This window comes from Castor canadensis, chromosome 11, assembly GCF_047511655.1.
Source record: "Castor canadensis chromosome 11, mCasCan1.hap1v2, whole genome shotgun sequence".
NCBI lineage: Eukaryota > Metazoa > Chordata > Mammalia > Rodentia > Castoridae > Castor > Castor canadensis.
The window spans coordinates 34,480,752-34,504,275 of NC_133396.1; the positions used below are offsets into that span (position 1 = coordinate 34,480,752).

Here is a 23,524-nt window from a genome sequence, read left to right on the forward strand (position 1 = left end):
CTTCCAAAGAACACAATGTGGAAAGAGGTGTGTGTGTGTGTGTGTGTGGTGTGTGGTTGTCACTACAGTGGAGAAAGCTGACAAACAGGTAGGTGATCAAGGTCTATAGCAACACGATAAATCATATTGATATTATGTACCTATGATATGAGTTGATGAAAATGCTACACTACCTCTGGGGTCTTCCTTCCTTAACACATTATCCAACATCAGACAAATCCCAACAGAGGGTCAGAAGTCCTCAAAACTGTCAAGGCCATCAAAAGCAAGGAAGAGCTGAGAAATTGTTATTGCCAAGAGAATCCTAAGGAGATGTGGCTGCTAAACATAATGCAGTATCTTCAGTGGGAGGCCAATAGGAGCAGAAAAATGACATCATTAAGAAAAACTAAGGAAGCCAGGTGTGGTGGTGCATATCTGTAATGCCAGCACTTGGGAAGCTGAAGCAGGAGGATCAAGAGTTTGAAGGCAGCCTGGGCTCCATAGCAAGTCCCTGTCTTAAAACACAAAAAAGAAAGGAAGAAAGGAAGAATGGAAGAAAAGAAAGAAAGAAAGGAAGGAGGGAAGGAAGGAAGGAAGGAGGAAAGTAGGAAGGAAGGAAGAAAGAAAGAAAGAGGAAAGAAGGAAAGGAAAAAAGAAAACAAGGAACTTTGAATAACTATGGACTGAATAATAACATATCGACTGGTTCATTAGCAAAGGGCAAGATTATAGAAGAACTCTGCAGTTTTTCTATAAATCTATAACTGCTATAGAAATTTATTATTGCTACTATTACCACTATTATTACTATTATTATTATTTTCAGTACTGGGAGTTGAATACAGGGCCTTGCACATACTAGGCAAGTGCTCTTTCCCAGCTCTTTTGTTTTTGAGATAGGGTCTCCCTAACTTTGCCTGGGCTGCCCTTGAACCCACTATCTTTCTGCCTCCATCCCTCAAGTAACTAGGATTGCAGGTGTGTACTACTGTGCCTGGCTCAGCATTTATTAATTTTTTAACAGCATGTGATTAAGCACTACTTTGGTAAAAATAAATGAAGTCTTTAAGATGATGGACTTGTTAAAATTCTGATTACTGATCTGAAGGGAATTGTTGGAGTCATTTAGCGACTGTAATGAGAAATACCCCTTCACAAACCAACCAATGATGCAGCAGTATCAGGTAGAGAAGACAAAAGTGTTTTGTTTTATTTTGGTGGTACTGGGGTTTGAACTCAGGGCTTTGTGCTTGCTAGGCAGGCACTCTACCACTTGAGTCATACCCCATTCTACCCCCCAACCCAAAATATCTTTTTTTTCTTGGTTGCACTGGAGTTTGAACTCAGGACCTATACCTTGAGCCACTCTACCAGTCCTTTCTTGTGATTGTTTTTTTGAGATAGTGTCTTGTGAACTATTTGCCTGGGCTGGCTTCCAACTGTGATCCTCCTGATCTCTGTCTCCTGAGTAGCTAGGATTACAGGCGTGAACCACCAGCACATGGCCAAGATATCTTTTAATAGAATAACGGAGCCCAGAAGGGTATGTTGACACATACCTGTAATCCCAATGTTCAGAGGCTGAGGCAGGAGGATTGTGAGTTCCAGGCCAGCTACCTAGTGAGACCCTGTCTTAAAAAAGAAGAAGAAAGGAGGAGGAGGAGGAGGAGGAGGAGGAGGAGGAGGAGGAGGAGGAAGAGGAAGCCCCAACTACTTGAAATAATTCTCTCTCTTCTAAAAGGTAGGCAAATATGGCATGATCACAAATATGAACTAAAAGATCTCACTGATACAACCTTGAAGTTGCTACTATGTCCTAGAACCGCATTCAAATGAGGAAAATTGCACCTCAAAGAGAGTATCTATCTGCTCAAGATCATAGCTCTACTAAGTGGCAAAACTAGAAGTCAAACCCAGTTCTGAATGCTTGGTTTTGAAATATTTGCTCTTAACTCTTCTGCGACATTTCCTACTTTTATATGACAGTCAAGGTTATTCACTATCACTGGAGAGTATGTATGATGCAATTAAATGGCACTGAACAAAAACCAGAAGGCTGGATCCTCATTTGGTTCAAGACATCAATTTCCTTACTAGAAAATTGTGGCTGATAATACCTGCCTGCTTACCTTGCTTGGTCATTTGGGGGACCAAATGAAAGAACATATGAGAAAATGTCTCACAACCTGTGAGATGTGGCATTGTCTCATGAACACATTTTTACTTTTGTGGCTTTTTGCAAATATGGGTGTGAGTTAATTGCAAATTGGAAGGTGACTGAGGGATGCTTCAGACCAGAAAGCTTGGAGGAGAATTTTATCAACTTCAAATCCCCCATTTGAATAGAAGATGTTGGGCTGGAGTATAGCTTAGTGGTACAGTACTTGCCTAGCATGTGTGAGGGCCTGGGTTCAACCCCTAGCACCACCAGAAAAAAAAAAAAAGAGTAAAATGAATAGAAGATCTCAAATCCATAGTCCTGTCACTTATAACCTGGGAGCTTTACAGGACATCTGTGCCCAGGCTTTACTCCAAACCAATAAAATCAGAATCACCTCGGTATGTTTAGGAGGCTCTCTAAGTATTTCTGAACTGCAGTCCTAATCGATCTAAAGTCAGCCTGATTGAGTTCATGGTGTCCACATCAAACCCTTCCTGCATAGGCTGCTCCTCTACCCAAGAAATTGCTGGAATTGGAAATTCCCATTAAGCAAGGCTAGAGTAAAGGTCTGGTCGGTCAAGCTGTAGACATCAGATGATACTGTCATTTGACTAAAGGACATGGCTGTATTTCAGTTTTATTCAAAGAAGGAAGAGCCCAGTCAAGGGAGGGAGCAGCAGGAAGGATGGCCGGTACACCCAAGGGGCTGCATTGAGCCTGTGTAAACTCAGCTCTGAGCCAGTTTATCTTGGCTATCGTATTGTCTGATGGGCCTTTGTTGGAAACCTGGGCCTCAGTGCCTGGCATGTTAGTGAGTTAACACTTCAAAAACCACGGACATGGAAGAAAGAGCTATTGAGGAAAGGTGACACTGGGTGTGCTACAGAATGAATACAGTAGAAAGTCCATTTGGAAACAAGGCAAGGTTCCCACATCATTGCCGCTGGGGGCATTTGATGGGAGTATTGAGGTCACAGTATTGTCAGGATGGGGTGTTGCAGTGGAGAAGTCTGGGGAAGCTGACAGTCACTGTCCTCTAGATGCTGGGTATCACCATGGCAAATCTAGGAACTCATTTTGTTGTAACACCAAGAGGTGAGCTGTATTTTAGGGATGGATTCACATTGACCAAGTTTTCAAGAGACCAACACTGAATTATGGGATGACTGTCCTTTCCACTGGGCAGGGTCTTCTCTTACTGTATGAGAAACATGGGGAGCTGGATTAAAACAGGCAGTTATATTTGAAAGTTAAGAATATAATTAAGAAATGACTTGAATGATCTTGAAGGATGGAACCATCTGGCCACAGTGGCTGTGTTCATCAGGTCCTTCTGAATTGGGTGACCAGTTCAACAGAATGAAATACCTCAGACTCTGGCAGGATGCTTTCTAGGTGGACCATGTTGAGGCAAATTCTTGCCCTTCAGAGTTACATCAGCCAGCGGGTCCCCAGAGCCTTCTGATTGTACCTTACTGACAGTGAAAAATTATAAATCCAGGAGGCAGAGATCTGGAGGATCGTGGTTCAAAGCCAGCCCCTGGCAAATAGTTCACAAGACCCTATCTGGAAAAAACCCATCACAAAAAAGGGCTGGTGGAGTGGCTCAAGGTATAGGCCCTGAGTTCAAACTCCAGTACCACCAAAAAAAAAAAAAAAGATAAATATAAATCCATGCTTCAAATAATTTGTGGATATTTTAAAGTTTGTTTTGTATCATCTTTTTGTCAGATCTAACAAGAAAGTTATTACTTTTACTGAGTAATGTGACTGACAAGTAGCTCATCTTAGATTTGAAACACCCCATAACTACCGGCCCCCCACAAAGAAACCCTTTACATTAAAGGTAAGTAAATGGTAAATGCCACCATTTTCTTATTTGCTCATGATTTAATTGTTAATATTTTTGGGTGGTCCTGGGGTTTGAATCCATGCTTCCTGCTCACTAAGCAGGTGCTCTGTGATTTGAGCCATGCCCCCAGCTTAATTAGTAATGTTATAGTTGATTTGTGATGTCTTTGTAGAAATCTTGTCATACCCTTGTCCACTTTGTGAAGGTTAACAATGAAAAAGGAATGCTGAAAATAATCTATAAATCCATTAAACAGGAAACAGTAAACTGTGAGGTACCACAAAATATGCTAGGAAGAAACAGTGAGTGAAGGCCACTGTCAACCCCTCCACTTGTGGAATTCCCATTGTCCCTGGGATGACAGCTCAGTAATGAATGGGACTTTTCTTTGGACAATAAACAATACAGTGGGTTCACTCACAGACAATATATTTTACAGCTGTGGAAATAATAGCAATATACAATTATTCTTGCCTAAAAATTAATCCCTAATCCATGTGTTTGGTCATGGGTGGTCTGAAATTTCTGGCTACCCATTTGCTGATGAGATTTTTTTTTTTTTTTTCAGTACAGGGGCTTGAACTCAGGGCCTACACCTTGAGCCATTCCACCAGCCCATTTTATTGGAGGGTTTTTTTTTTTGAGATAGGATCTCATGGAACTATTTGCTGGGGCTGGCTTTGATCCTCCTGATCTCTGTCTCCTGAGCAGCTAGGATTATAGGCTTGTGCCACTGGCTGCTAATGAGTTTTTTTGTTTGTTTGTACACTGTTCTCAAGTTTGCCTTTGCCTGCCTCTGCCTGCCCAGTGCTGAAATTACAGGTGTGCGGCACCAATCCTGGCTAGGTGAGTCTTTTGTATACATATTCAATCTCTTTTGTCCTTTTTTTTTTTTTTTTTCAGTACTGGGGTTTGAACTCAGGGCCTACACCTTGAGACAATCCACCAAGGCATTTTTTTTGTGATGGGTTTTTTGAGGTAGGGTCTTTCAAACTATTGCCCAGGGCTGGCTTCAAACCTCACCCTTTTGTTCTTAATTCATTGCAAACAAACTTGTCGCTCATTCCTGCAGACTTACTGACAGCACAGCCATCACTAGTTGCATTAGTTGCACCTTGACTTTTTTTAAAGTTCAGGCAAGAACAGCAATATTTATTTGTTTGTTTTTGTGGTACTGGGAATGAAACACAAGGCCTCTCCTGTTCCAGTCAAGTGCTGTAGCACTGAGCTACATTCCAACCCTCTAGAGCAGTAATTTTCAAACTCCCTGGAAACTTTCCCATCTCTGGGAAGCCAAAGAAGGTAAAGTCTATGCAGAGAGAAGAGGAAGTTAGTCATTCCTTTCAACCAGATTAGTGCTTTTAGCTGTGTCATTTCCTAGTTCACGTAAAAGCATTGTCTCCCCCTCCCCCAGTGATAGGGATTAAACGCAGGGACTCAGCATGTTGTCACTGAGTCACACCTCCCTGTCCAAAGCTATCTGAGTAATGGTACAACATGATGAAAACAAGACTCTGGCTCCCTCATGTTTACAATGTGGCTCTGTATAGACCATGTAGTACTTTGGCATGACCAAAACTTCAGATAAAGTTCCTGTCAAAGAGCCAGGGCTCCTGCAATCCCAGCTCATTGGGAGACAGAGATGAGGACCATGATTAGAAGCAAAAGTACAAGACCCTACCTGAAAAATAACTAAAGTAAAAAAGGGCTGGAGGAGTGGCTCAAGTGGTACAGCCCCTGCCTAGCAAAGGACCAGAGTTCAAACTGTAGTACTGCCAAATGGAAATAAAAATGGGATAGAAGCTGGGTGCCCATGGTTCACACCTGTAATCCAGCTACTATGGAGGCAGAGATCAGGAGGATGGTGGTTTGAAGCCAGTCCAGGCAAATAGTTCTTGGAACCTTATCTCAAAAAAAACCTTCACAAAAAAGGGCTGGTGGAGTGGCTCAAGGTGAAGGCCCTGAGTTCAAATTCCAGTACTGCAAAAAAAAAAAAAAAAAGTAAAAGAGAAGAAAAATGGTAGATAGGGGCCACTTCTCTTTCTTTTTAGGCTCTGCAGTATGATTTTTTTTTTTTTTTTACCAATGGAGGGTGGGTAGACATCACTCTGCCTCCTCAGTAGCTGGGTATACAGGCATGAGCCACTGGTGCTGGCTTTATTTATTTTTTTGAAAGGGACAGGGTTTTGCCATGTTGCCCAGGCTAGCCCCAAATTCCTAGGCTTAACAGATTCTCCTCCCAGGAGTAACTGGGACTACAAGCATAGGTCACTCCAACCAGCAAAGTTACTTAAGTTGAGGCTTAATTGGCATTGTATTTTTGTGTACTTTTTGAATATCAGGGGTCCCTAAATGATACTAGGAGCCAACTAAATCCAGCCTTGACTGTCATCCTACAGCACAGCTACCATAGCTGCCACATAGACTTATGAGGGAGAAATAATGTTTTTTTGTTTTATTTTTATTTGATGTGTGTAAGCCAGTGATACTTGGGGTGGTTGATTATCACAGCCAGAGATAAACTAAGATCTAGTATGTGCCCAGACACTTCCAGCTGCTTAAACTCATTAGGGAATCAAAGATCTTTCTTTCCCCTTCCTCCCTCCCTTCCTTCCTTCCTTCCTTCTTTCCTTCCTTCCTGAGGTTTGAACTCAGGGCCTCATGCTTTCTAGGCAGGTGCTCTACCACTTGAGCCACACCCCCAGCCCCAGGCAGTGGAATTTATTCAGTCCTTTTTTTCTTTTTTGGCAGTGCTGGGGCTTGAATTCAAGGCCTACACCTTGAGCCACTCCACCAGTCCTTCTTTGTGATGGGTTTTTTGGAGATAGGGTCTCTCAAACTATTTCCCTGGTCTTGCTTTGAACCAAGATCCTTCTGGTCCTGAGTGGCTAGGATTACAGGTGTGAGCCACTGGCACCTGGCAAAGCCAGCCCTTTTTTTGTTTGTTGTGTGTTTGGTTTTGGCAGCACTGGGGTTTGAACTCAGAGTCTCAGGCTTGCTAGGCAGGCACTCTACCGCTTGAGTCACACCACCAGTCCCCAGCCAGTCCTTTTGAGGATGGACTTGATTATTTCAAAGCTTTAGTTTCAAAAGGTAAAAAGGGTACCAGTAGCATGGCTCAAGCAGTAGAGCACCTGCCTTGCAAGTGCAAAGTCCTGAATTCAAACTCCAGTACTGCAAAAAAAAAAAAAAAACTACAAAGCACTTTTATAATACATATGCATAAAATAAATAGCGTGTATTAAATTTTATCTCATTAGGGAAGAAACCAACAAGATGCTAAAGTTCATTCAAAGGGATATGAAAATGGAGATTTGTAAAGTCAATGGAGGAAAAAGTAGTTCTAAAATAAAATTCCTAATTAATTTTTTTTTTTTTTTGGATACAGAGTCTCATTTTGGAGCCCAGGTTGGCTTGGAACTTTTGATCCTCCTGCCTCAGCTTCTAAAGTGCCAGGATCATAGGCATGTACCACCATGCTTGACAAAATTGCTGATTTTGATATAAAATTGAATAATGGACTACGGAGTAAAAATAATAACTTCTCAACTCAAAAGGAATAATTATCCTCCATTATCAGTTTCAGACACTTGTAAAATTGTGGGATTTAATCAAGTGCAAGGTCACATTCAACAGCCATTCGCCAATCCTAACAATTTTACATTTATTTGTTTATTTATTTTGCGGTACTAGGGTTTGAACTCAAGGCCTACACCTTGAGCCACTCCACCAGCCATTTTTTTGTGTTGGTTTTTTTTTGAGATAGGGTCTAGTGAACTATTTGCCAGGGCTGGCTTCAAACCATCATTCTCTTGATCTCTGCCTGCTGAGTAACTAGGATTACAGGCATGAGCCACAGGTGCCCAGCTAAAAAGTGTTTATTAGTATTATTATATTATGATACAGGATTTCAGGGCTGGCTCAAGTTGTAGATCACTTTCCTAGCAAGCTCGAGGCCCTGAGTTAAACCCAGTACTACCAAAATATAGGGTTTTGCTGTGTTTCTGGAGATCGATCCATGCTTCTGGGCTCAAGCAGTCCTTCTGCCTCAGTCTACCAAGTAGTACACAGGTATAAATCTATCTTTTTTTCCTTTTTTTTGGTGCAACTTGGGCTTGAACTCTGGGCCTCATATTTGCCAGGCAGGTGCTCTACAATTTGAGCTACTCTTCCAGCACCATCTTAAGGACAAGTTTTAAGAAGATGACTAGCTGGGCACCAGTTGCTCACTCCTGTAATCCTAGCTACTTAGGGGGCAAGATCAGGAGGATTGATATTTGACATCAGACCCAGGCAAATAGTTTGCAAGACCCTATCTTGAAAACACCCATCACAAAAAACGGGCTGGTGGAGAGGCTCAAGGTGTAGGCCCTGAATTCAAGCCCTAGTATCGCAAACAAAACAAAACAAAAAACCCCCAAAATAACCAACAACAAAAAATGAGATGACCAAATTGTCTCCAGAGAAACTGTAGCGCTTTACCTTCCTGCTAACGACAGAGGACTGTTGCTTTTTCACATCTTCTCCAACACAGTTTTTTTTTTTTTTTTTTGGTGGTACTAGAGTTTGAATTCAGAGCCTGGGTTTGCTAGGCAAGTGCTGTATGGTTTTGTGCTACACCACTATGCCCCCCCCAACACAATTGTTGACATGAAAATATCAATCCTGCCTTAAGGAACTCTGCCTTAAGTTTATTCTGACCATCACCCAAGAAATACAGATTCAAATTATCTGCAATGATACATTTCACCATGGAAAAGTTTACATTAACTTAGGTAGTCACAGAAAAGAAAGTCAAGAATCAATGTGTTGGGCTGAGGGCGTGGCTCAAGTGATAGAGCACCTGCCTACCAAGCTCACCCCCCTCCCCCGTTCCCCGCGCCCCCCCACCCCTGAAAAAAGTCAATGTGTTTCCAAAATACACAGAATCTATAGGATTTAGATATGGTCCTTATCACATTCTTAGCTTTAGGGTTGGTAGAGGCAGCTGTGTGATGGTCAGTAACATATTTCATGATTTTTAACTAAAACTCAAGGGGATGTTAGATCAGATACAGAGGTTGACAGTAAATGGGGATTAAAAAGGACTAAAGATAACTCAAGATAATTTTGGCTCTTGGCTTACAACCTTCACTCTTTCCCCAATCATATCATGATGTTCTATTTAGCCAAGGTCATGAATCTGAGGGATTTATTTATTTATTTATTTATTTTTTTGTGGTACTTGGGTTTGAACTCAGGGCCACTCACTTGCTAGGTCAGTGCTCTACCACTGAGTCACACTCCAGCCCAAGGATCTTTAACATAATGCAGCTTCTTCAGAGAACTTCAGGTCACACAATGTTAGTGAACTTACTACCGGCCAAGTTTGTAGATAAAATAGCACCTCATTGTAGTTTTGTTTTTTTTTTTAAGGTTTTTTTTTTTTTTTGTCATACTTTTATAAGCTATTACTTTGTTTCTACCATGAATTGCCATTTCGTATATTTGCTTTTAGAAATATTAGCTCTGGGGGCGAATATTATCAAAATGCATTGTATACATGTTTGAAAATGTCATAAGGAAACATATATGTTCCAAATTTGTTTTCACAGCTTCAGATATACTTCTAAACCTACCTCTATTGAGCTGGCAGAGTGGCTTAAGTGGTAGAGTACTGGCCTAGCGAGCGTAAGGCCCTGAGTTCAAACCCCAGTGGTATCTTAAGAAAGAAAAGGAAGAAAGAAATAAAAAAAAAAACCCTACCTTTATCATTTAGTTGTGTGATCTTGGACAATTGGACAAATTATTATTATTTTCACTGGGATTAGAGTTTGAACTCAGGGCTTCATACTTGTAAAGCAGAAACTCTATAGCTTGAGCCACAATTCCAGTCCATTTTGCTCTGGTTATTTTGGAAATGGGGTCTTGTGAACTATTTGCAAAGCCTGACCTCCAACTGCAATCCTCTGGATCTCAGTCTACCAAGTAGCTAGGATGACAGGTGTGACTTACAGGTGTGAGCCAGCAGCCAACAAATTACTTACTGGACTCCCTAAGCCCATTTACTTGCCTATAAAAATAGAGATAATATCACATTCTTCAGTCCTAAGAAATTGTTTTATATTCCAGAATCTTTCAGCACATATGTTGTATATTACAGCAAATGCTAAGGAGTTTGGGCTCTTTCAAACATATTTCTACAAGAAACATGAATGAACTACTTAAGGTTTGGTGTGATGAGCTGCATCAAACTTCCTTCGAATTTTCAGAGCTTTTTGATTATGAAACTGTGGTTATGGGATGTGGTACCTTCATAAAATCATGAAGATTAAATTAAATTAAATAATGTGACCAGGTGTGGTGGCATACACCGTTATTATAGCTACTTGGAAGACAGAGGTAGGAGGATCTCTGTCCAGGCTGACCCTGGACAAAAAGTGAGACCCTACCTGAAAAGTAAATTAAAGCAAAGTGGGTTAGGGGTTTGACTTAAGTGGTAGAGCACCTGTCTAGCAAGTGCAAGGCCTTGAGTTCAAGCCCTAGCACTATGAAAAATAATGATAATAATGAATAAATAAAATAACACATGTAAAGTGTTTATACTAGTTCTTAGAATATAGGAAGCATAAAATTTATAGCATTGCCACTTTTTTTTCTTTAGTGCTAGAGATGAAACTCAGGGCCTTGCACATGCTAGACAAGTGCTCTACCACTAAGCAACATCCCACCCATTAATGTCTGTAGGAAGGAGGTGCTAAGTCCTTACCACTCTTGGCCCTGGGCTTTTAGCTTGGTTTAGGGTTTTGCTTTGTGGGCTACTCTGATGTTAGAGTGTCACTTTGTGTAAAGGGGATTGGGATATTTGAGAATAATGGGAGATAAGCATTTTTACTCTTTGGTGGTGGATGAGAAGAAGAATGAATGGGTTTCCTTTTTTGCAGTACTTGGATTTGAACTCAGGGCCTACACCTTGAGCCACTCTACTAGCCCCCCTTTTTTCTGTGATGGGTTTTTTGAAATAGGGTCTTGCAAACCATTTGCCTGGGCTGGCTTTGCACCGAGATCCTCCTGATCACTGTCTCCTGAGTAGCTAGGATTCCAGGCATGAGCCACCCGCCAGCTGGATGGACTTCTTGAAGTTAGACAGATCAAGGCTCAAATTCCTTAGTACCAGCTCTTTCTTTTGTTTTTTTTCAGCTCCTTTTAAAGAAGGAGGATCTTGAAGTTTGTTTGAGGAGGAACTACAATTAGATAGCATAGAAACTGCTCTGTATGCAGATTGCACTGGGGAGATCACAATAGCCGTTTTGTTAGGACAGGTTCAGGTTCAGGAGGGCCAAGGTATGACCCTTCAACAACGATCTGAAGAGCACATCATCAGTCACATTCATGGCTAAAAATGAGTGACTTGGACAGGGATCAGAGAAAGCTTTTATTGTATGTAAAGAAACAAAGCAGTGTTATAACGATATGTCTGTGGGAAGATGGCACTGGGCCGTCCTCTGTGATGTAATGTCATGGGACCTTACTGATGGTGGTGGTAGAGGACAAGGGGTACAGTAAGGCTTGTGAACAGCACCCCTCTCCCCCCATACCTTAGGCAGAGCTGGATGTTTTCCCAGATAGTATGGTAGTATAAGAGCCGATATAACATTTGGCTTTCAGGAAGTTTCCATTTTGCCGTGATGTTTTTTTAAATGTAGCATGTATACCCCTTTCCTTTTAGAATATCCTGAAGTTTCAGGTTTAACATGGCCACATTTGAAAGTAAGACTGCTATCAGGTTGAGAACAGATCCTGTCTACTCCTGCATCCCACTAGATCCAACTCAGATATCATCCTTTCAGGATGCTCTACCACGTGCCAGGTGCTGAAAATGCAAGGATGATCTGATAAGGTTCCAGCCCAGGAGGGCCCGGCCGAGAGGGCAGATAACAGAATCTTAGTTGGAAGGAGTGTGGAGTGCTGCGTGATGTAATGCAGCTAGGAATAAAGTGCTATTCAGGGCACTGAGAAGAGAAACAGTAATTTTGCTAGGGAGGGTAAAGGAAACGCCTCTAAAAGAAGAGACATTTGATTTGATCTTTGGACTGAGTCAACAGGCAAATGGCTTAGATGAGGACAAGAGCAGAGTGGGAGGGAAGAGAGATAAAGAAGAGAACAACCTTCCAAATGAAAGAAGCTGCACAATAGGATGCAGACATGTATTCACTCACTCGTTTAGATATTCATTTGATTTTTTTTTTTTTTGTAGTACTTAGGATTGAACCTAGGGCCTCATACATGTTAGGTAAATGCTTTACCATTTCAGCCACACCCTCAGTCCATCATTCAACAAACAGGTATTTGTTGAGTGCCAGACATTATTCTTGGCATTAAGGATGCAACAGGAAGCAAGACAGACAAGGTCCTTGATTCTCTTGTGGAGTTTATACTTTACAGCTGGAAGGGACAGAAAGCAAACACAAATAGGTGAACAAGGGCTGGAGGTGTGGCAGAGGTCTTGCCTTGCTAGTGAGAAGCTCTGTATTCAAACCCCAGGCCCTTAAAAAAAAATCTTAAAAAAAAATTAAGTGAACAAGATGGTTTTGGAGAATGACCTGTTTTATAAAGAAAATAAATTGGGAGACTGTATAAGAGTACTCTGGGGGTGGGGGAATCTCTTAAGACTTGGTGGTCAGAGAGACCTCTCTGAGAGGAAGCACTTGACCTGAGAACCAAATGGTGAGGAGGCAGCTTTCTGTGGGCAAAATGTTCCAATAGTGAGAACAGTAAACAGTCACCCTCCATACCCATGGGTCCTGCATCTGCAGGTGTCACTAATTGAGGATTGAAAATACTAGAGAAAAACAAGTGTGTCTGTACTGAACATGTACAAGCTTTTTTTTCTTGTCATTATTCCCTAAATGATAGGCCAATAGTTATTTATATCGTATACAGCATTACAAGTAATTTAGGATGTGCCTAGGGACTTGAACATCTGCAGAGGTGGGTGTCCACAGGGAGGCTGGGGCTGGAACCAGTCCCAGTGACTAGGTGGTGATGACTGCACAAATACCCTATAACAAGACTATGTCTGGTATGTTTGAGCAACAGAAAGGCCACCTGACTGGGGCAGTGTGAACAAAGGACAGAGGGATGAAGACCAGAAAGGTTGGCAGGCCTGGTTAGTGGGCCTGGGGGCCACCATAACAAGTTTGTTTTGAATAAGTACCATCTGGCTGCTGAGTAGAGAATGGTTTGGAAGCAGGGTGACCCATTGGGAGGCTCTTGCTTACTCAAGGCATGAGAGCTTGGTGGCTCAGACCAGGGTGGCAGCAGTAGAAACAGACGTGTTCAGAGCAAATACGTATTTTGAAATGCAGTTGATAGGAGCTGCTGATGGATTGCAGTGGGGGTGAGGAAAAGGAAGATGCAGATAATTATTTCAAATGCTACAAAAGGTTAAGATGGGCACATTAAAGTGACTGTTTAGGGTCTCCCTAGGTAGTCCAGGCTGACCTCAAATACTCTACCTCAGATTCTAGAGTGCTGGAATTACAGGTATGACTCACCATGCCCATCTTTATTAAATAATTTAAAAAAATTAGGTATGAGGTTATGGCTATTTTTTTATTGGCCAAATCTATTGGGTTAAAATATGGTGCCATCATTGTTTATGGATAGGTATATGGAATTATTAGAGCAAATATACCAGTGATTTTTTTCTTTTTACAAACTCAAAGATAATACCTACATAGTATATCAGAAGGACAAGTTTGAGCTGTGACAATGCTGGCCAAACTGATTGTTTGGTTATCTTTATACCTAGATAGTATGTACTTACAAACACATACTACTGCAGTTTGGGATATGGAATGGACTTTTTCTCATTGTACTCATTCTAATTTTAGATTTATTAGTACCTGGGTTTATCAATTGAATGAACATTTACTGTTTTTGTATTTTATTCTCAACTTGTTTTTCTTTGAATTTGTTGAAATTGTCACTCTTATGAAACCTTAAATGAAAGATGTTGATTGAGAAAGTGGAGAGTGAAAAGCTCTGAGGTTTGGGTTCTTACTTCCCCTACCACCTTTCTGTCCATTTGTTTCCTTCACAAATCACTCCTCTGGATTTGTAACTTCAAAACAAAACAAAACAAAACAAAAAAACAAAACTGACTTGCATGAGATGATTTCCTAGCTACCTTTAAAAAAGTGACCTTGTTCACAGTAGTGGCACATGTGTGACTATGGTGGGAACACAAGATTGGTAGGAGAAGATGCTGGAAAAGAATGACTATGAATACTTTGTGAACGAATAAACTTACTTCATAGGAAGGAGACAGGGGTACTGTTTCATTCACAAAGCCAGAATGATATTCTGTTGGAGGCCAGGAACCTCTCACATCTTTATTGGCAAGATTGGTTTTGTTTTAAAAAGTCCTCTATCTGATTGTGAATACATTTGTTGATGTCTCTCTCTACATTGCTTCATCTCTTTTTTTTTTTGCCCTCAGGATAAATATCTGTTCTTAAACTCTCCACAGACCTCAGCATCTCTCCTCTCATGAGGTTCTCAGAACCTGTCCAAGTCCAGCAGGAAGTGTTGCACATGGTAGACACTGGGGAAAGTGTACTGAGGGCAACTAAAATATTTGGGTTGGGAGAGGAAGAGGAAGAGGAGCATCTAGTACTTTGTTTCACTTCTCCCTTCTTCCTTGTTAACTCACAATGCTTGGCTCTTTTTGACTGGGAGGAGGCATGATCTGGCTTAATAATAATAATAATAACTTTATTTTGCTGGTTGGCTGATTCTATTGTTTTCCAGTCCTGTAGTCCTGTTGCCTCTTTTTCAGTCTCCTGCAAACACACAAGCAGGCCTGCAGAGGTCCTCAGTGCTCCCTGGGAATGCTGTACCAGGTAGGTCTTCTTTAGCTAACATTATCTTTTATTTAAACAGTAACAGTAGCCACCAATATTGTTACTAACAATATCACAGGGTGTTAAACTAATGCAGGATCTACTGTTTGGGAATGGGGAATCTGGCAACACAGTCACTAATACAATGTTACAGAAATGTAGCAAGTGTGACTTTCTGGTTCCTTCTTAGAACTTCAGAGCTGTGAGGGATTTGAAGTATGTTATTTCAATTCTCCTTTTATTTATCTTTTCAGGGCTGGGAATCAAACCCAGAGCCTCATCATGCAGGCCAGACAAGTGCTCTAACATTGAGCTACATCCCCAGGCCCCAACCCTCCCTATTTTAAACTGTGAAAATCAAGAAGTAGGAAGACAAAGAAACTTTCCCAAGAGGCAGATGAGGGTTAGAAATTAAGCTTTTGATAATTTGAAGAGTTCATTACAGGGCTGGCAGAGTGGCTCAAGTGGTAGAGCATCTACCTAGCAAGCATAAGGCCCAGAGTTCAAAGCCCAGAACCATCAAAAAGGAAAAAAAAAAAAAAAAAAAAAAAGACTTCATTACAGCTCCTTAGATTAAGGATTAAATGCTAACCCTTTCTTCCCTGTGATCCTTTCTCACCTGAAAGCATTTTTTCATGATTTAGATTTTCCAAACTAGCCAATTGTAAACAATGGTTGTGCCCTTACTTATAAAAGGCTGATGCCTACTGACGTATATGAGGTGTTTTTACTAACATTGGGACCCTATTCATAGTTGACCATACAACGTACATAAACTTAATACAATCTGGTTGGCTAAAAATATTTTAAAGATTGCTGGATGGAGTTGAGGGTGAAGTTTTGAGTCACTGGGGATCTACTCCAGCACCACTCTGTTTTTTGGTGCAAACTAGTATAGGAAGGAGATTGGAGTCAGCTGGACCTCCTAAAACATCTCACGTCCTGATAGCTGCTCAATAAAACATGTACTTTCTCTTTTTTCTTTTTCTTTTCTTTTTTCCTAAAATGTCAGTAGAAACATGAGGTTTCCTCGGATGAACTGCAGAACCCCAGTGGCTTAGTGGAAAGGCTGAACCTGCTCTTTTCTCTTGTCCTGGCAAGCACACTCTTTATCAAATTGACCAGTTTTCCTGCTGGGAGACTGCCGCACTCCACCCACCTAGTGCCTCCCTGGATTTCCCCGCTGCCCTGAGTTTATTTTTTTAACCTTCTCTTCCTTGAAAAGCACCACCTCACTGACCCAGAACGTGGGCTCCTCCCCTTTGGTCAATGAGATCATCCCGCTCTCCTTCCTGGGCTGTCCGAACTCCTCTCTGTCTGCAGGGCCCTCCAATGCTCCTAGAGCCCCCTTCCTACGTTAACCGGGTGCAGGGCAGGGGGAAGAGGGATCATGCCTTGCTTCTGAGCAGGGCATGGCAGGACCGGGTGGGACTGGTACTAGCTTACTAACAATTCAACCGAACAAAAAATTAACTGCTTTGGACCCTGAGGGCCACTTCTGATAACTTAGGCTCTTGGATGGGAATGGTTTAAATTGTAAGGAAGGAATTACTACTATCCTGTCCCTCCCCGAGTAAAAGCGCCATAAATCCCACCGCCCAATATTTCTCTCCCCTTCCCCGCCCCAGGTCCTGGAATCCCAGGACAAACTCGAAACCCAAACAGGCACAGAAAGCCCACCCATCCTCATCATCCTTTCTCCCTCCCCGCCTCAGTTCCCTCAACCGGCAGGACCCGGCCCTAGCGCTGCACTCCCTGCACCCAAGCCCGGCCAGGGCAGAGGGGTGGGGGGCGGGAGGTAGGGGAAGCAGGGGGCGGAGTTCCGTCCTCCGCTGATTGGCTCCACGCAGATGGGCTGCGGCCGTGCCAGGCCAACCCGCTGCGTGTTGCTATGTGCCGAGCGGAGGGGATAGGCGCGGGGGCGCGTCTGTCACAGGGCAGCCCCCGGCCCGGACCCGGAGGGATGCGGAGTGGCGGCGGCGGCAGTGGCGGAGATTGTGGCTTTAAGAGCGCTTCGGTAGCTCCAGATCCAGCCGGGCTGTCCTTCGCGGCTGCGCACCCACGCGGAGCAGAGCCCTGCGCTGGCCGGACGGGCCTGGCTGCTGCCAGGTACGTGAGCCTGGAGCCCCGAGCGGGGCGCGGGCTGGGCGCGCGTGGGCGTGGGGCGCGCTGTCAGCGCGGGCTCTTGGAACCCGGCACTGGACACCCGTCCGAGATCCCTCCCGCCCAGAGCGCAACGCCCTCGGCCGCGGACGACGGTGGCGAAGTCCTGCGTGGGGGTCCTCCGTGGGGGCCCGGGTGCCAGGGCGGGGAGCGGGCCGCTCGGGCCACGTGATCGGTTTGTTTACAAACACTACCGAGCCCCGGCGGCAGCCAGCGGAGCCAGCCGAGGTGGCACGGGCCTCGGGTTCGGAGCTGGGGTCTGGTGCGAGGAGCAGGCAAGTCTGGGGACTGGGAGACCAGGTTGCTGCTTCTTTCTCAGTGTAGTCCCAGCGGCTATGACTCCATGGGGGTCTGAGTGCGGGCTTCGGACGTCTTCTGGCCCCGTGTGACCCTGAGTCTCCCCTGGAGACGTTGAGTCTGGGGACGCCGTCCTAGGGACCCTGCCTCTGGGGCATTGGCCACCCTCGAAACTCCCGAGAGCGCTTCACCAGCCCCCGGCCGAGATAACCGCAGCGAGTTCCTGCCTGGCGGCTCCCGGCGCCTCCCCAACGTCTTTGCCAAGGGAGGTGGGCGCGAGCTCTCTCCTGCCCGGCGGAATGTGGTGGCCTCTGCAGCGATCAGCTCCCAGGAGCTGGCGCCCAGGGGTCGCCCCGACCCCTCGCTGCTTCAACTTCACCCTGCTTGGCTGCTGATCTCCTCTGGGTAGTTTTCCCTAAGTGGTGGGCTTAGGGTGTGGGGGTGGGGAAAGACACACCTATACTTTTAGATCTCTTGCCCAGGGGACTGCCATCTCCGACTTAACTCCTGTCTTCAAGAATTTAAAAAACCAAGTGAGTGAGTGTCCTCCGTTTTCCCCTGCTTAGTATATAGTCCACCCTCCCACTGTCCCGCCACTGTGAATGGCACAGGGGAACTGCTCCTGAGTCTTTTGTTGTTGTTGTTGTTAATTTAGTCTCTTTGCAACTGGGAGAGTTTTTGAGTGAGTGAGTCTTTGTCTTTGGCGAGTCTAAGAAGACAACAGCACGTTACTCTTTTTTTTTTCCCCTCCCTTCCTTTCTTCTAGCCTAGTAAGATGGGGCGCCATATCAAGAGTATTGAGCAGGGGCTTGCGGAGTGGCTGAACTGGTAGAGCCTAGCAAGTGTGAGACCCTGAGTTCAAACCTCAGTGCCCCCAAAAAAGAAAGAAAAAAGAGCAATGGGTAGGATGGATAGTGGCTCACTTCCCTGTACCCCACTTACAGAACAATAGAGGTGCAAAGAACTCTGGGGCTTGATAAGGAAATCTCACTAGTTGTGGTGGGACTGATTTCACATGGCTAATGCTGTCCAGTGATCTGTTAGTCCTGGGGTCTCGGGACCTGTGATCAGTGAGTTTGGATTTACCATTCCCTGCCTTTCCTTTTTACCTAGCCTTCTATCATAGGACCTCAGAGGTGCATCTAACCTGAGTTCTGTCCATCAGTCCCTCACTTCCTTAGCACTTAATGCTGAGGCTTTTCTCTGAGCTGTGATGAGTGGCTACAAGTGTTGCCTACCCCCAACAGGCTCAGTGTTAGGAGAACTGTATGAACTTTCCTTGGCACCATCTTTTGCCCCCAGCTTCATGACATACTCTCAAGTGGGAGTGGAGTGGGGACTTTGGTCTCATCCCCTTCCTCAGTTGGACTTTGCCTTATCAATTTAGGATTCGGTGACACCATTTCTTGGATCTCTCTTGATACCTCTTTGCTTAAATTAAAATCAGAAAGATTGGAGTTGGGGGTGGAAAATAGAAAATAAGCACCTTGCACAAGAATACTGTTTTCCTTCTTCCCTCTAGGAACATGGTTTTCAAACCTGGAGTGGAATCCATCATAAGAATTAAGTTATAAAGCACTGTACATGAGCCATAACCAAAATAACTTCCAGGAAACCATCATTATTACCCTTACTACCTGCAGTGTGCTTTAGTTAAACTTTTTTTCTACTTCATTAAAAATAATCAACTGGTGGTCATGACTCATTAATTAGATTTCCTAACCAAATGGGTCATGACCCACAGTTTGAGAAGCATTGCCTTAGGACAGAAGTCCTCAAATTTTTGAGTATGCGTAAAGACCTGGGTAGTGTTTAAAAACAGTTTGTCAGGCCACTCTGAGATGTTTATTTTCAGTGGGGCACAGGAATTTGCATTTTTAATAAGTGGTCATTTTATTAATGTGGTGATACAGGTGGCTGGCTGGTTAGAAACCCTGGTCTAGTAGGAGCTGGTGGCAATGAATAATGAGAAGCAAACTTGGATAACAAATGCAAAATCAGGTATGTGACCTGCACTCCATGCAAGCCCAAGGTCACTCAGCTGCCAACCCTACTAGCCTAAGCTTTGAAAAGTTTAAGGGCACAGTATAGGTTGTTTTCCAACTGCCATGAAGCAGTTGGTGTTAAGAAGCTAGCAGCCCTCCCTGCTCCACTTCAGCTCATTTGAGGGCTACTGTTCACTGTTTTGTACCATTGGATGTTTCTGGGTGCATGGCGGTTGGGGATGAGTAGTGCTGCTGAGTTGCTGAGCTGTTCACAGATTATGGGACTTTTCATTGTCATAATGATGTTCATGGTTTTGAGACAGCAACTCGGTCATTGTGCTTGGGGGATTAACAGTTGGCCAGCACAAGAAAGAATTGATTTTGTTTAATATCTGGATGGTATTCCAGACTGTATAGCCTGGGGGAAAGACAGGCTGGTGACTTTATTTTTATTTAGGGGGTGGGGGAGTCAGTGGCTTGCCTATCTTCAGATGTAATAAGAGACAGGAATTCCCACACCTCTTTGCTTACTCCTCTTTGTTTCTTTCTCATTGCAAGGGAGCCCCACTCCTGTGTGCAGGTGGATCTTGTTAATCATCCAGTTTCTGATGCTTTTACTTCTGCCTTCAAGCACAAGCATACACCTCTGCAACCCTTAGATATTTCACACATCTTGTGTCCAAACAGTGGTAGAAGAAATTTCTTTGAATTAATCAAAGCTGCAATTTAGCTTCAAAAGGACACTAAATGATCTAAATTCAAATTCTATAGTCCTTCTTGGCAAAGGTGTGCCTAATATGGGAATATTAACTGTGGAATATTTTTAAACTATGGAATTGTTTAAGTTAACTTCAATCATGATCAGTTTGACCAAGAAGCTGACATTCAGAATGTTCAGTTTGAGTGTATGGGAAAAAGAAAGCAGCAAAAGCAAAGCCAAAGGATAGGATATCTCCTATAGGAAAAGCAGAGGGAAGAGATACTCAGGTGAGATGCAAATGGAAGAGCAGGATCAGTTCCCTTGTTCCCTAGGGTCTATCAAGCAAGCCACTTGGTGCTGTGACAGGTATAAAGCTCTGGAAAAGGAAGAGGCATCATTGTGAATTCCAGCCTACAATGATGGAAAGCCAGCCAGAGCCTGCAGGCTAAGGGTATTTTGTTAAGAGTTGACAAGTTTTCAGTGATATTATCCTTAACAAAAGGTGATAGCCACTTGAGTCTGTAAAGGATTGCACCTGCCTGAATCTTCTGGCGCTGTGGCTGTATCTCTGGAGGGCTTAAAAGTAAGTCAGAATATGCTACTAACTTGCTTACAATTTGCCAGCAGCTTCCTCCTGCACTTCAGATGTAATAACTCTTTTTTTCTGTAGTCATTGGGTGCCTGCCCATCCCCCAACTGTTCCCACCTCATCCCCTACCTGTCTCCACCCAGTCCTCCCAGCTTCATTTCTGTCTCAGCTGCACTGGCCATCCTGAAGTTTCTGAAACATGCCACACTTTTTTAAGTTACAGGGCTTTTCTACTGCTAGTTTCACTTTCCAGGATACCCTTTCTCCAAGTTTTGGCACAACTGATTCCTTTCACATTTGGTGAGCCCTTCCCTGATCAAATATCTCAAACAGCTCCCCGACACACACACACACACACACACACACACACACACACACACACACACACAGAGTTCCTCAGCCTTTCTTAATCCCTAACTTTATTTTTCTTGGAAATACATTGCCTACTTGTTTACTGGAATGGAATACCGAGAGCTTCCATTCCCTGTAACTTGCTGACAGTGGTTGACATTGGTTGACACTGGTTAAATATCTGTTGGGTAAATGAATGAATGAATGAATGATCAAGAGAGCCAAGGTTTAGAGTCTCTAAAGTAGAAAGTAATATTTAGTTTTATCATTGTTATTATTGGTGGTACTGGAGTTTGAACTCAGGGCCTTGCACTTGCTAGGCAGGCACTCTACTGCTTGAGCCACTCTGCACCATAGAGAGGGATTCTCTCAGAATTGGTTTCTTTTGCAATTTCCGCTTTTCAGTCTTTTTCATTGTTTTATTCTATTTCTAGGTTGCCAAAGTCTCTAAAAGCTCTTTTTATTCTCATTGTCTCCTATACTGACCTTACTGCAGGCCTCATTTTTTTTTTCTGACAATTAACATTTCTATCAGTAATCATATTTCATTAATACCAGGAGACACTGTGGTGGGGCTAGAAGCCTGGGCTCTGGAATCAGAACTGGATAATTAGCTCTGTGACCTTAGACAATCTAAAATTCTCCAAGTCTTTGTTCCTTATTTGTAAAATGGCACTAATAATAGTTCCTATCACACAGGATTTATGGGAGGATTAAGTGAGAGAATACAGGGAAACCAGGCAAGGGGCTGGGCACTCAGTGCTAGCTATTAATAACAGCACTGATATTGATGTATTCTCCTCACTGGCTGGCAGCCATCCATTCCCAATTCATTGATTTGGGGGTGAGGGTGGGAAACTACCAAATGCCACTTAAATGTATCAGACCTGGAGTGGGATTTACAGATCATCAGATGGCAGACTGACTGCAGCCCATCTCTGCAAGCACCATTCTGAAGTAATATTTCTCAAAGTTTTCAGAAGGATGTGTTGTCTCCCTGTTCCTCTGGCCATTTTTGTTGTTTTTCCTTGATGGATTAATCTGATCCAACTGAAAGCTAGATACTTGGGCCATGTTCTCTCAGCCTCTGTAAGATTGTTTTTACTGAGATGAACTTCAGTGTCTGTCCTTTGCTTTCATAGAAAGGCACCATGACAGCCGGGTGCCAGTGGCTCACGCCTGTAATCCTAGCTGCTCAGGAGGCAGCGATCAGGAGGATCGATGTTTAAAGCCAGACTGGGCAAATTGTTAATGAGACCCTATCTCGAAAAACCCATCACAAAAAAAAAAAAAAAAAAAAGAAGAAGGAAAAAAAAAAGGACTGGTGGAGTGGTTCAAGGTGTAGACCCTGAGTTCAAACCCCAGTACCACACCAAAAAAAAAAAAAAAAAAAGGCACCAACAGAGCCAGGTGTGGAGGTTCATACCTGCAATCCCAGCACTCAAGATGTTAAGGCAGGAGGGTCATGAGTTCAGGTCAAACTAGGTTACATAGCGAGATCCTGAGTCAAACAGAACAAAACAAGGGACTGTTAGAAATAGCTTTGTATGACTTGTTTCTACAGTTCTACAGTTTATATTGTTGAAGAGTTTAGTTACAACTTCACTTAATGTCTCACTTAATGGGAGATATTCTTTGAGAACTGGTATGCTTTTTCTTTGTAGACAATTGGAAATTTATAACTGCTCGTATTTCTCTTTGCTTTGGCTGCCAGGAAATACAGAGCCAAATTTGTGGCTTGATTTTTAGTAACCGTATAGGAGCCTGTATCCTAATTTTTTTCCAGGGTTAACCTTATAATTTTTTTCCTATAATTTTAAGTGAATGATTTGTAATTTTAGATGCAAGCTGGAAATCCACTTTAGGGGTTTTATTTTAGAGATATAAACATTGAGGCTCAGACAAGCAAAAAGGACGTACTTAAGACACAGTACTAATTAGGTAAGGCAAACCCCAGACTACAAACCATGCCATTTTCCCCCTCTGGCCAAGGGCTCTTTCTACTTCTGTACTTCTTAGAAGCATACCAACTTCTGACCTAAATCCTAAATTTCTCATAATGTCTTAATACTAGGCAAAGTGTACTTCCTGTAATGGGGCAAAGGAGCATTCTGCCATGAAGATGCAGCTCTACCATCAAGGGGCCACATGGCTGCCACCTGTAATTTCTGTTACCTGACTAGGTTGGCTACACTTGAGTTCTGGAGCTATCAAGCAGTCAGCCTTCCCCCACTGTCTCAAATGTGGCTTTGATCTGAAACTAGATTGCCAGCTCAAAATGAAGTTAACTTCTCGTGTCTGGTGTTCCCTTGTCTGTTTCTCACCAGGAAAGGAAAGCTTGACATGCAGATGGTAGGTGGCAGATGGATGCCACTGGGGCTCAGATAGGGTCTTCTGGGCATATGGTGTTATCAGTGGCTGAGCTTTGCACCAAAGAAATTGGTTTTATTTTATTGGAGCTGATAGAAAATTGAGTTGTGGGAGATACTGAGCTTCCTAATGGTTTGTATTGTTTTGTTTTCTCCAGGAGTTCTGTTTGGGAGTATTGTACCTGAGTC

General features: G+C 43.3%; 1 protein-coding gene across 2 annotated transcripts in view; it reads left to right on the forward strand.

Moving 5' to 3' along the window:
- The first annotated feature begins 16,779 nt into the window (after positions 1-16,779).
- Ypel2 (yippee like 2) overlaps positions 16,780-23,524 on the forward strand; it is a 59,476-nt gene continuing 52,731 nt past the window's right edge. Inside the window, exon 1 of one of the 2 annotated variants that reach the window (XM_020179389.2) lies at positions 16,780-16,990. The gene's annotated coding sequence lies outside the window, so the exon portion shown is untranslated. Of the gene's footprint in view, positions 16,991-17,081; positions 17,320-23,524 lie in introns of those variants that run through there. The other variant, XM_074046214.1, reaches the window with a different exon arrangement.